This window comes from Podarcis cretensis (genome assembly GCF_951804945.1).
Source record: "Podarcis cretensis genome assembly, chromosome: 15".
Taxonomy (NCBI): Eukaryota; Metazoa; Chordata; class Lepidosauria; order Squamata; family Lacertidae; genus Podarcis; species Podarcis cretensis.
Genome location: NC_137185.1, coordinates 28562002 through 28572425, shown reverse-complemented (window position 1 = coordinate 28572425; position 10424 = coordinate 28562002).

The window sequence follows — 10424 nt, the reverse complement described above, 5'->3', positions numbered from 1 at the left end:
ATTCCATTAAGATGGGCTTATTCACTGTGTCTGCAGCTGACACATGCCACACACAGTGAAACGTGCCCTTGGCAAAAGCTTGTGTGATTTGCCCGCTTCTTCCTTTTATATAGCCAACTCTGCTTCTCTGGCAGGGCAAGGACCAATTGGGACAGGAAGGTGAAGGGAGTCTGGGCAGGGGCTTGTAGTTTTGGGCAAAGTTGTTGAGCTCTTTTTTATAGTTTTGCCCACAGAGTTTTTGAGCTATTTTTAATGAAATCCACCATAATCTGCACTGTTGACATACTGTAGGTTGCCATACATCCAGATTTTCCGGGATATTACAGCGTTTACAAGGCTGAATACTGGTTATGTCCAGGAAATTTCAGCTGTATGGCAACCTTAATAAAGATAATCAGAGTTCATACTGGTCTTGCCGCTATTCCTTTCACCGTGAGGGTGAAGGATTCTCCTGGCATGGAGAAATGACCGGGATTCATCTGCTTGTCAGGAAAAAGCTTCGCCTGCTAAATTTCTGTGTCTAGATCAGGGTTCCCCAAACTTCTGAGTACACTGACCTAACTTTATAAACTTATAAAGTTGTCATCAACCTCTCCAACCCAAATTCCTGGGGATGTAAATGAAATAAAGTCAAGAAATATCAATGTATAACCAACACTGATGAACCATAATTAAAATGGAAGCCTTGTGGAGCAGCATGGAAGATTCCTAAAGAGTGTGTGTGTGTGTGTGTGTGTGTGTGTGAGAGAGAGAGAGAGAGAGAGAGAGAGAGAGAGACGGTGGACCACCCTGAGATCTGCAGAAGAAGGGTGGTATACAAATGTAGTAAATGATGATGATGATGATGATGATGATGATGATGATGATGGAGGTGTGTGAAGGCAGCTTTGATCTTCATCCTGAAGCCTTTTTTTTTACAGTTCTTAGAAGTTTTCCAAAAGACTGCTTGCTTTTATACATTGCTGTCATTGGGTGAGGGGGAAAGGGGTGTTAGAAATATGCTTTTGACAGTGTAAAAATAATTGTTTAGACTCTGCACCTGTGTACATTTATTTAAGCAATAAAGCAATATGGTCTGAGAATACGGTTGTATTGTGGACTCATCTTATTGAACAACGGGATTCCTTGCTGGCAAGGGAGGTGTGCTCTTGGGCAAAGCACTACTGAAGCTTTTGGGGGCTACTGCACTTCTAATTGAAAGCTGCCTCCTTACAGCCAGGGTTTGCCCAAGACATTTTGATGCTTGTGGCAGAGCAGCAATTCCCTTCCTCCCCACAAAAGAAAATAGTCAATGTGCATGTAGACAGTACTCAAATCTGGCCAATATATTTTGGCACCTGAGGAGGAAAAAAATCCCACAAAGTGTATTTCCCACTCCCTGGCTGCAAAAACACCACAATAAGAAATTGAATAACTACCAATTTCCATCCTTTTCATTACAATCTAAATCAGATGCCTGAAACAGATGCCTCACTTTGCTTGATGATAGGGCAGCCCAGATTACAGATTCTGAGATTATTGCTTTTTGTTCAGTACAGCAGTAGCGTTACTGAAAAAAAGAGTCTTTTAATTGCCCCTTAGACAGTTCTTGTTCCTACAGGAGAGTGCTTTAATTACGGGTTTCCATTCACTTTCCCCATTATATTTGTTGTGTAGCAAAATAACAATGTATCAGAAGCTGACTTATTAGAAGGCAATTCAACATTAATCCCCAAATCATGCTAAACAGAAAGCAATAAAACGGCAGAAGCTGAAAAGGGGAAGCTACTAATTAACATTGGATGGGGCCTTTGCTGAATGGGACTTGTGAGTAGATACTATAGAAGGTTCTTGGTTGTGGGAATTGTTTGGTATTATTATTAGTAGTAGTAGTATATCTGTTATTTTTCTTATAAAGTAATTTAAAGCGACGTACATTAAAACCAATTATAATCAACAATAAACACCTAAGAATACAACAATTAAAATAAAACAACTAAAGCACAGTTGAACAAAAAGGGCAGGACTACAGGTGGCGCTGTGGGTTAAAGCCTCAGCGCCTAGGACTTGCCGATCGAAAGGTCGGCGGTTCGAATCCCTGCGGCGGGGTGCGCTCCCGCTGCTCGGTCCCAGCGCCTGCCAACCTTGCAGTTCGAAAGCACCTCCGGGTGCAAGTAGATAAATAGGGACCGCTTACCAGCGGGAAGGTAAACGGCGTTTCCATGTGCGGCTCTGGCTCGCCAGAGCAGCGATGTCACGCTGGCCACGTGACCCGGAAGTGTCTCCGGACAGCGCTGGCCCCTGGCCTCTTAAGTGAGATGGGCGCACAACCCCAGAGTCTGTCAAGACTGGCCCGTACGGGCAGGGGTACCTTTACCTTTACCTTTACAGGTCCCGCCCCACTAAAAGAGGCTGCAAATTAAGAAATGAAAATTATTTGCCTGATGCCTAAAACGGAATAAAGATGACACCAGGCATGCCTTCCTGTGTAGTGCACAAATGGGGAGCCTCCGATGAAAAGACCCATGCTTTGGGTACCACCATCCTGTAGAGGGGCACACGCAATAGGACTTCAGGTGGTGATTAAAGTATTATAGTAAGTGCGGTGTTAATTCCTCATTTAGCACACTTAGGAAAAGCAATGCCTCAATAGCAATAAAGGCAGCAGCGGAACAAGCCGATTGGGTGCCTGGAGGCGGCGTGTGTGCCCTGTGCCCAGGGGTGGGGCCAGCCACCCACGGGGGCGGGGCCAGCCAGGAGAGGACACTCCGCAGGGCCTCCGAGGTGTCTGTGTGCTGGTCCCATGGGTTAACCAAGAGGTGAGGTCCTAGTCCAGTCCGTGGTCAAAGGAGCACAAGGAGGCAGTCCGTAGAAGCTGTAGCTGGGTGCAGGGCAGGGATTCGGGTGGAGTCAGGAGCAGGCATCCAAGCAAGGAACCGGGGCTGGTCAGGAGCTCCAGCAGGAAAGCAGGACAGGGTTCAGGCAGGAACTGGCAACCAGCAATGTTGCTCCTGCAACTTGGGACTGGGGCTGGCCGGCTTTTATCTGCCCCTTGGATGTAGGGCAGCCCTGATCCTCAGGTGACTCTCCTCTCCTGGCCTGGAGGTGGGCACTCCTCCTGCGGGAACTTAGTTCCCTCTGCCTCTCTGCCCAGAGCCTCTGCAGCTCAGGAGAGGCTGGAGGGTTACTGGACCCAGAGCTTCCTCTGATGGGGCTGAGAGTGGAGCACCTGCAGGCAATGGGTCCTCTGTCACTCTGAGGACTCTTCAGGCCCATGCCCCAGCTGGTTCTGGAGGCGGGGGATCCTGTGCAGGCTGGGATTCCTCAGGTTCAGCATCTGAATCCGAATCCCAGGCCATCACAGTCTGCCTGCCTCCTCCCACTCAGCCGCCCTACAGCTGAGGGGGAGGCGGCTGGTGGACCGTTTGGGGCAGAGTGGAGCCTGCGGGTGCCCAAGCCACTGTGTCACTCCCCAGAGAGACGTGTGGCTCAGGCACACCGCAGGCCCCGTAGTGAGTGCCACCCACCATTTTGTCATCCCCCTCAGTGGTGACACCTGGGGCGACCCCGCCCCCACCGCACCCCCCTTCCTCCACCCCTGAATAAAGGGACCTAATGTGGAAGTGACTGAGTTGTCATATAGTGGCTAACAGATTGAACTGTGACCAGGAAACCCCTGGCAGTCTTAAGCAAGTCACTCTTATAGCACTCACCTGCAACATGGGACAATAATGTAACACTGATCCACCTTGCAGACCATAGTAAGGACTGCTGAGATAAAACTTACAAATGCCCATTATTATTACAGAGTGAAGCAACTCTTGTTGTTGTTATTTTATCACTTGGAAAGTTGTTGCCTGCCTTGAACCTATGGGCATATTATGCATCTGAATGGAAAGTTTTGATTCCTAGCCAGTGATCTGATTCTGAACCCCAGTCTTGGCCATTGCATGGACCTTGGTCAAGGCCCTGGGTCCAATCCACAGGGCTGTAATGTTTGCGGGTGGAGGATCAGTCTCTGGAAAGCTTGACTAACCCACCAGGTCCTCCTTGATGTTCCAAGGTCAATGGCGCCCAAGTGAGCCAGACTGACTTGGGCCAAGGCACATTTCATCTTGGTTTCTCCTGTTTAATTCTCACCAGTTCATTAACGGCTGACCTTCTCCACTTTCTGTGGCAATTGCCGGTGTCCAGAGAGGGAGAGCATTATCTTTTAAAGGCTGTTAAAGTGTCCAATGATATTTTAGCGTCCTTTTTCATATATTTAATAGGAAAGCATCAATCACACCACAAGAAATCTTCAACAGAAGGAACGAAGCCGGGGGGGAGAGTGGCGAGATTCCATTTTCCGCGAGCTGCGAAAAGGTCAGGTGAGCGTCTGAGCAATTATCTCATTGTATTTATTGATAAATCATTGGAGGTTTCATAGCTGTCAGTGTTTGACTCGAGACAAACAGATATTTAATTAAACGCCACAAAAGGAACAAGGAGGAGGGATGTGTTAGGCAGAAATTCCGACGACGCAGACGGTCTCGGAGGCGAGCGGAGGTTTGGCTCAAACTGTCGCCAACCTCGCACTGTGCCCATCTGATTTGTAAAGAGAACTGAGCTGCAAGATGATAAGGGATGGGATGCCAGCTGGCATGGGATGCTCTCCTCCTCCTCCTGTACAAAATTAAACACATGCACACAACCACTGCACTACCAACACCAAACAACAAGCAAAGCCACCTTTTCGCATGAATGGAAACTTCAGGTTTTGCAAGAATATGTTGTCTGAGTCAGAAAAGGGATGGCACATCAATGCAGGTGGGTATTTTTTTTTTTAATAAATAATCTTATTTTGTTGGAAGAAATTGGGATATTTTGCAAGGCCTGGCAGAGCTGGCAAGAAACAGTGAGTTATTATTTATTATTTAATTATTATTTATTATTTATACCCCGCCCTTCTGGCTGGGTTTCTCCAGCCACTCTGGGCGGCTTCCAACTGAATATTAAAAACAATACAGCATCAGACATTGGGGGGATTTTGGTTCCTGCTTGTTGGTTTCCCACAGGAGTGTGACTAGTCAATAGGATGGTGGGCTAAATGAGTCATTAGCTTGATCCAACAGGTCTCTTCTTATGCTCTTCTGAAAACCTGTAAGCCACGAGCACAGCTAATCCTGAACATGCCTACTAGGGAGTAAAGTGCCCTTGGGGGGGGGGCACAGAGAGGAGTCATATTGGTTTTTTTAAAAAGGTTCTTTATTTCCAGTTCCTTCATATTCATTTTCATATTCATAAGGAGGACTCAGGATTCTAAACTTTGTAAGAGACGAGAGGGCGAGCAGGAGGAAGGGGTGGAGTTTAGATGTTTAGTGGGAAACCACAGAGTATATTTTCCCAGACTGACTGTTAGTCTCAACCCTGCCCTCTACTGTCTGGATGCATGCAAGGTTGCTTAGATCCAACATACATTTCAAGGACACATTAAAGCATTTCCCACATGGCTGCAAAATGCAATGTGCAAAGCAACATGCCAGTGTTCTGAAAACTCTGACTGCAGAAATATGGGATGGGGAGAAGAGACAATTAGGATGTGATTTGCAGAGCAAGCACGAAGTTTGTTTGTTTGTAGCATTCATACCCCACTTTTCAGCCCCAAAGAGCAGTTTGCATACAATCAAAACAAGACCGTCTGTGCAATCTAAAAAAACATGACACACAAGAGAAAAGGGACAAGGAGGGAAGAGGAAAATCAAAATCGAACTCGGGTACCAATTTTTAAACAGTTGTTAATATAATGACTGTTTGGCACAGTTTGAGGGCAGCAGGTGGCTGATGGAGCTGGGCCTCCAGCATAGCTGATGAAATGAGCTCTGCTTCTGATCTCTCCTACTGAGGCAGCCTGATGGAATGGCTGCCCCCATATGACAGCTGAGGGGAGACGAGGCCTGATGGAGCTGGTCTGTCACACCAGAGCTGAAGGAGTGAGCTCTGCTTCCCATCTCTCCCACTGCTGGAATGGTAAGCTGCTCTGTCTCCAGCAGGAAAGTTGACCTGAGGAATTGCAGGTGAAAGTCTAGCGGCAACCACTGCATCTTCCTACATGTATTGAATCAGAAAAAGAGGAAGGCCCTGATGCTTCTGATCCGTCTCAGAAGAGGAAAAAAAGAACATGAAAAGGATCCATTATAAAAAAATTGTCCAACAAGAACCTCAGAATGATTTATTCCAGGGTGCAGAATCCCTCTCCCCACACAGCAAAGTCTCCCAAAGTTGCTCCACTCATTTGCTTCAGTAATGGCCAGATCACTAACTGCCCATTAGGAATGCCGAGGTATTAGGACCAAATAAAAGGTATTGACTAAAAAATGCATCACTCAGCAGGCTGGAGAAATACAATGCTTCTTCTCTTGCAAGCTGCCAGGAACCATCTGTGAGGCTCAAAAATACAGATGAGAAAGAGCCATGAATACTCAAGTTGGCCACTGACACTACATGCAGCTAGGAGCCAGTCTTGTGTCTCCAACGGGCATGCACATGTTTCCAAACATGGTGGGATTTATTTATTTTTTACATTTGGGGAAGTGATACAGCACCTGCTTTGCGTGGGAGGAGGAGGTGTTGGAAACTGAAGAGGTATCAGAGTGGGGATGATCTGGGGCAGAGAGCAGCCCAGAATCAGAGCTAGAAACTGAAGCAGGAAAGTGGGGTGAGGGAGGCCAAGAGGTACAGATGAGTCAGACTGGTGAAGTGTCTCTCCCTCCTTCTGCAACAAGCTGTCTTTTCCCCTGGTCTCTCAGGACCAGGAGAGGCATGCAGTGGGGAGGAGCAAAGGCAGGCAAGCAGGAGCAGTCTCAGTTTGCTTGGGGAAAACCCTGGAGAGGAGGGGGACTTAGGCAACTGTGGGAAGGCAGGGACCTTCAGTCTCCGAAACAACCAACCTACCAAAAAAGAGTTGCTGTGTTCATTAGGCCTGGCACTCCTGTGCAGATCCTGTTTTTCTAGCGTTAACTTCGCTTCCTCTGTGTGGTTTACTGCCGGCTTGCTTCTACCAGGTCATGTGGATAACTGGCCGTATGAAAGCAAGGGTAGTGGTGGCAGCTGCTGCTGTGCCAAGGCAACTGGAAAATATGACTCAAGCCTCTCAAGCAGCCTTCACCAACTTGGCATTCTCCAGATGTCTGGGACTACAGCCCCCATCAACCCTAGCCAGCATGACCATATGGCGCTGGGGCTGATGGAAGCTGTCATCTACAACATCTGCAGGGCACCAAGTAGGCGAAGGCTGCTCTAAAGCAAAGAGAATCCACAGCTGGGGGGGGGGGCTGCTGTTGGCCAAGCAGTGTTTGTTTTCAAAAGCGGTACTGTTTTGATACTGTGTTGGGTCCTTGCATCCATAGAGTAAAAGCACCTTGTGGGATCAAAGCTATTTCTATTGTAAAGTTGAGGGAACTAAGGCTGGGGAGGAAATGGCTGCCTCAGTGAGTCAGTGACAAAGCAATGATTGGAAGAGAATTCTTAAGGATTGTATGAAATATATGTTTGTATGTTTGTATATTCGTAACATGTATGTATTAATGTTGAATTATTTTAATAATAAAAATTCTTTTTTTAAAAAAAGGAAGAGAATCTTCCAGATCCAAAGGTACTGCAAATCCACTGGGAAATTTTCCAGCATAGGTACATGGTTTTTGTTTATTCCAATGGGGGGTTTTCAAAGGAGAATGTCCCAGTGGATGGATGTCCAAATTCCCTGTCCATGGAACTTCCCTGAGGATTGAAGGAAGCAGACCTGAAGTGCCGAATCCAAGGATTTAACCCAGCTCACATTCTGCCCTGTTTTCTGCTTCTGTTTCTGCTTCTTCCTGTCATCATCCTTCCTCCTCCACTTTCATAACCACTATATAAATTACCCCAGCAATTTAAAGAAAAGAGAAAAAAATAATAAGTTGAATAGGATCCAATCTTCTCCAGCAGGTGCCTTTGTCTGGGGAGAAAGCTCTCGAGTCTTCAGATGAATAAAAAAATAAAACACATAAAGAAAAAAATTGGATAAAATATAAATTAAAAAAGAAGAATGGAGCTGGCTTCAATCAATAACCCTTGAATTATTGACTGTTCTTACCATTGCATTCTTATACCCATCTAATCTTCTATGGGAATTTGAGAAATGGCACTTGTGTAGGTGATAAGATGCCCATTGTCAAAAGTCAAAATTCATTCCTATCCGAAACCCAATCACCTTATCCTCCTCCTCCCTCTTGAGCGATCTGGTCTCACCATGACGACATCATTTCCATGCCATATTAAATATAATCAAAAGAGCCATCTTGAGCACTCGGCAAGTTGTCATTTCAGGCAAGGGAAACTTATCTAAGCAGTAACTTTCCCCCTCCACTTTTGTCAGCAGAAATGTACTTTAAACAACTTTCTGGCTTTCAGATTTTTACATTTTTGGGTAGGGTTAACAATAAATCTGGAGAGAGAGACAGACAGGCTGAGTGAGAGGGGAAGCTTTTAATCATTTTAAGAGGGAGTTAGACACATCCATGGAGGAGAGATCTATTCATGGCCATCAGGAACATAAGAAGCTGTCTAATACAGAGTCAGACCTTTGGTCCATCTAGCTCAGTATCATTAAAGCTGAATGGAAGCAGCTGAGTTTCATCCAGAGTTGTCTTTCCCATCCCCACCTAGAGATGCTGCAGACTGAACATGGGACTTTCTGCATCTAAAGCAGGTGATGGACCACTGAGCTATGACCCTTCCTCATGGTAGTCATGATAGGGAGGCCACCAGCTTGCCTTATGTCTCAGGCAGCTAAATGCCTGGCAATAGTAGGCTGGTATATGGCTGCTCAGATCTTCCACTAGATGCATGGCGGCGAGGAGCACTGAGAGCAGATGTGATCCTTCTCTCCACCCGGTGCCTTGTGTTTGCACACGAAGAAGAAGAAGAAGAAGAAGAAGAAGAAGAAGAAGAAGAATTTATTTATACCCCGCTGGTTTCCCCAGCCACTCTGGGCGGCTTCCAACGGAATATTAAAAACAATACAGCGTCAGACATTAAAAACTTCCCTAAACAGTTGTCTTTTAAAAGTAGAGTAGTTGTTTATTGCCTTGACACCAGTTGGGAGGGCATTCCACAGGGCAGGCGCCACTACCAAGAAGGCCCTCTCTCTGGTTCCCTGCAACCTCACTTCTCACAGCGAGGGAACCGCCAGAAGGCCCTTGGCACTGGACCTCAGTGTCCGGGCTGGATGATGGTGCAAACAGACCCTCCAGTCACCTGTAGACAAACACTGCCATGCATCTCAGAAACAGGGTTTAAGACGGGCCCAAAGAAATGAATACATGATTGGCAACGGGAGCTACATTGCATGATGCTCAACGTTTTTGAATGACTTTCTCCCTACAGCCAGAGCCGCAAGGCAAGTGGTGGCGTTTGATCTGGGCACCGAGTTGCTGTGCGTCACTTCTCTGTTGCCAGCAATGAACAGCATCTCCAGCACAAACCGGGGCAGGGAAGGGCTTTCCTGGACTCTCCCCTCTCCTTGGTACCTGCCGTAAAACTCTCCACCCCTTGGGTTCTTGAAATGAAAGGAGAATGGGAGTGGAGGGGAGTGTTAAAAGCAAGGCATCAGCTTGGCTGCTTTCTCTAGGGCACTGTGTCCAAATAGAAAAGAAAAGGTCTGGTGGTTTTTATTATGAAGATTTACAGCTAGGAGTTATTTTCCATGGCAATTCTGTCCGACGCATTTATGAGCTGCAATTACAAAGCATTTGGTACCCAGGAAAACAACAGGCTGGAGACAAAATTCCTGGAGTGTATCACTCAGAGGAGCAAACGCCATTGATAATAAATACCACTGTTCATTAAGGTAAAAAACACAGAACAGCAGCGAGGCATTGTTTGTGTGTAGAGCATTGTTTGTGGTACCCCCCCCCCACCCTGCAAACGACAGTCTTTTAAAAAATGAAAGTTTATGAGATGCTTCCCCTCTGCTTTTCCTAATGTTCAGGATCTCAGTAGCTCTGTTACCACCTTCCCAAAGAGCAAAGAAAAGGCTCCACAGATCTCGTGGTCCTTCGCTGGACCAACAAATTATTTAATCTGCTTGGAAGTGCAAGATGTTGAGTGTCACACAGCTTTCTTAGGCAGAAATAAAATGCATTTATGTATTCGTTTCAATCATTGGTATCCCATTTTCTCCAGGTTTTGCTCGCACTAACTGATTCAAATAATTCCATGCATTACCGCTCTATGTCAAATGATGCCTGCCTGCACATCCACCTTTTCACACTGGGCAAGCCGCAACCATTGAATAAATAAAGAATGGTGGCTAGTGGCCTTCCAGATACTGCTGGACTTAAGCTCCTATCATCCCTGAATGTTGAACATGCAGGCAGGAGCTGGTGGGAGTTGAAATCCAATAGCAACGGAGAACCGCAAGTTCT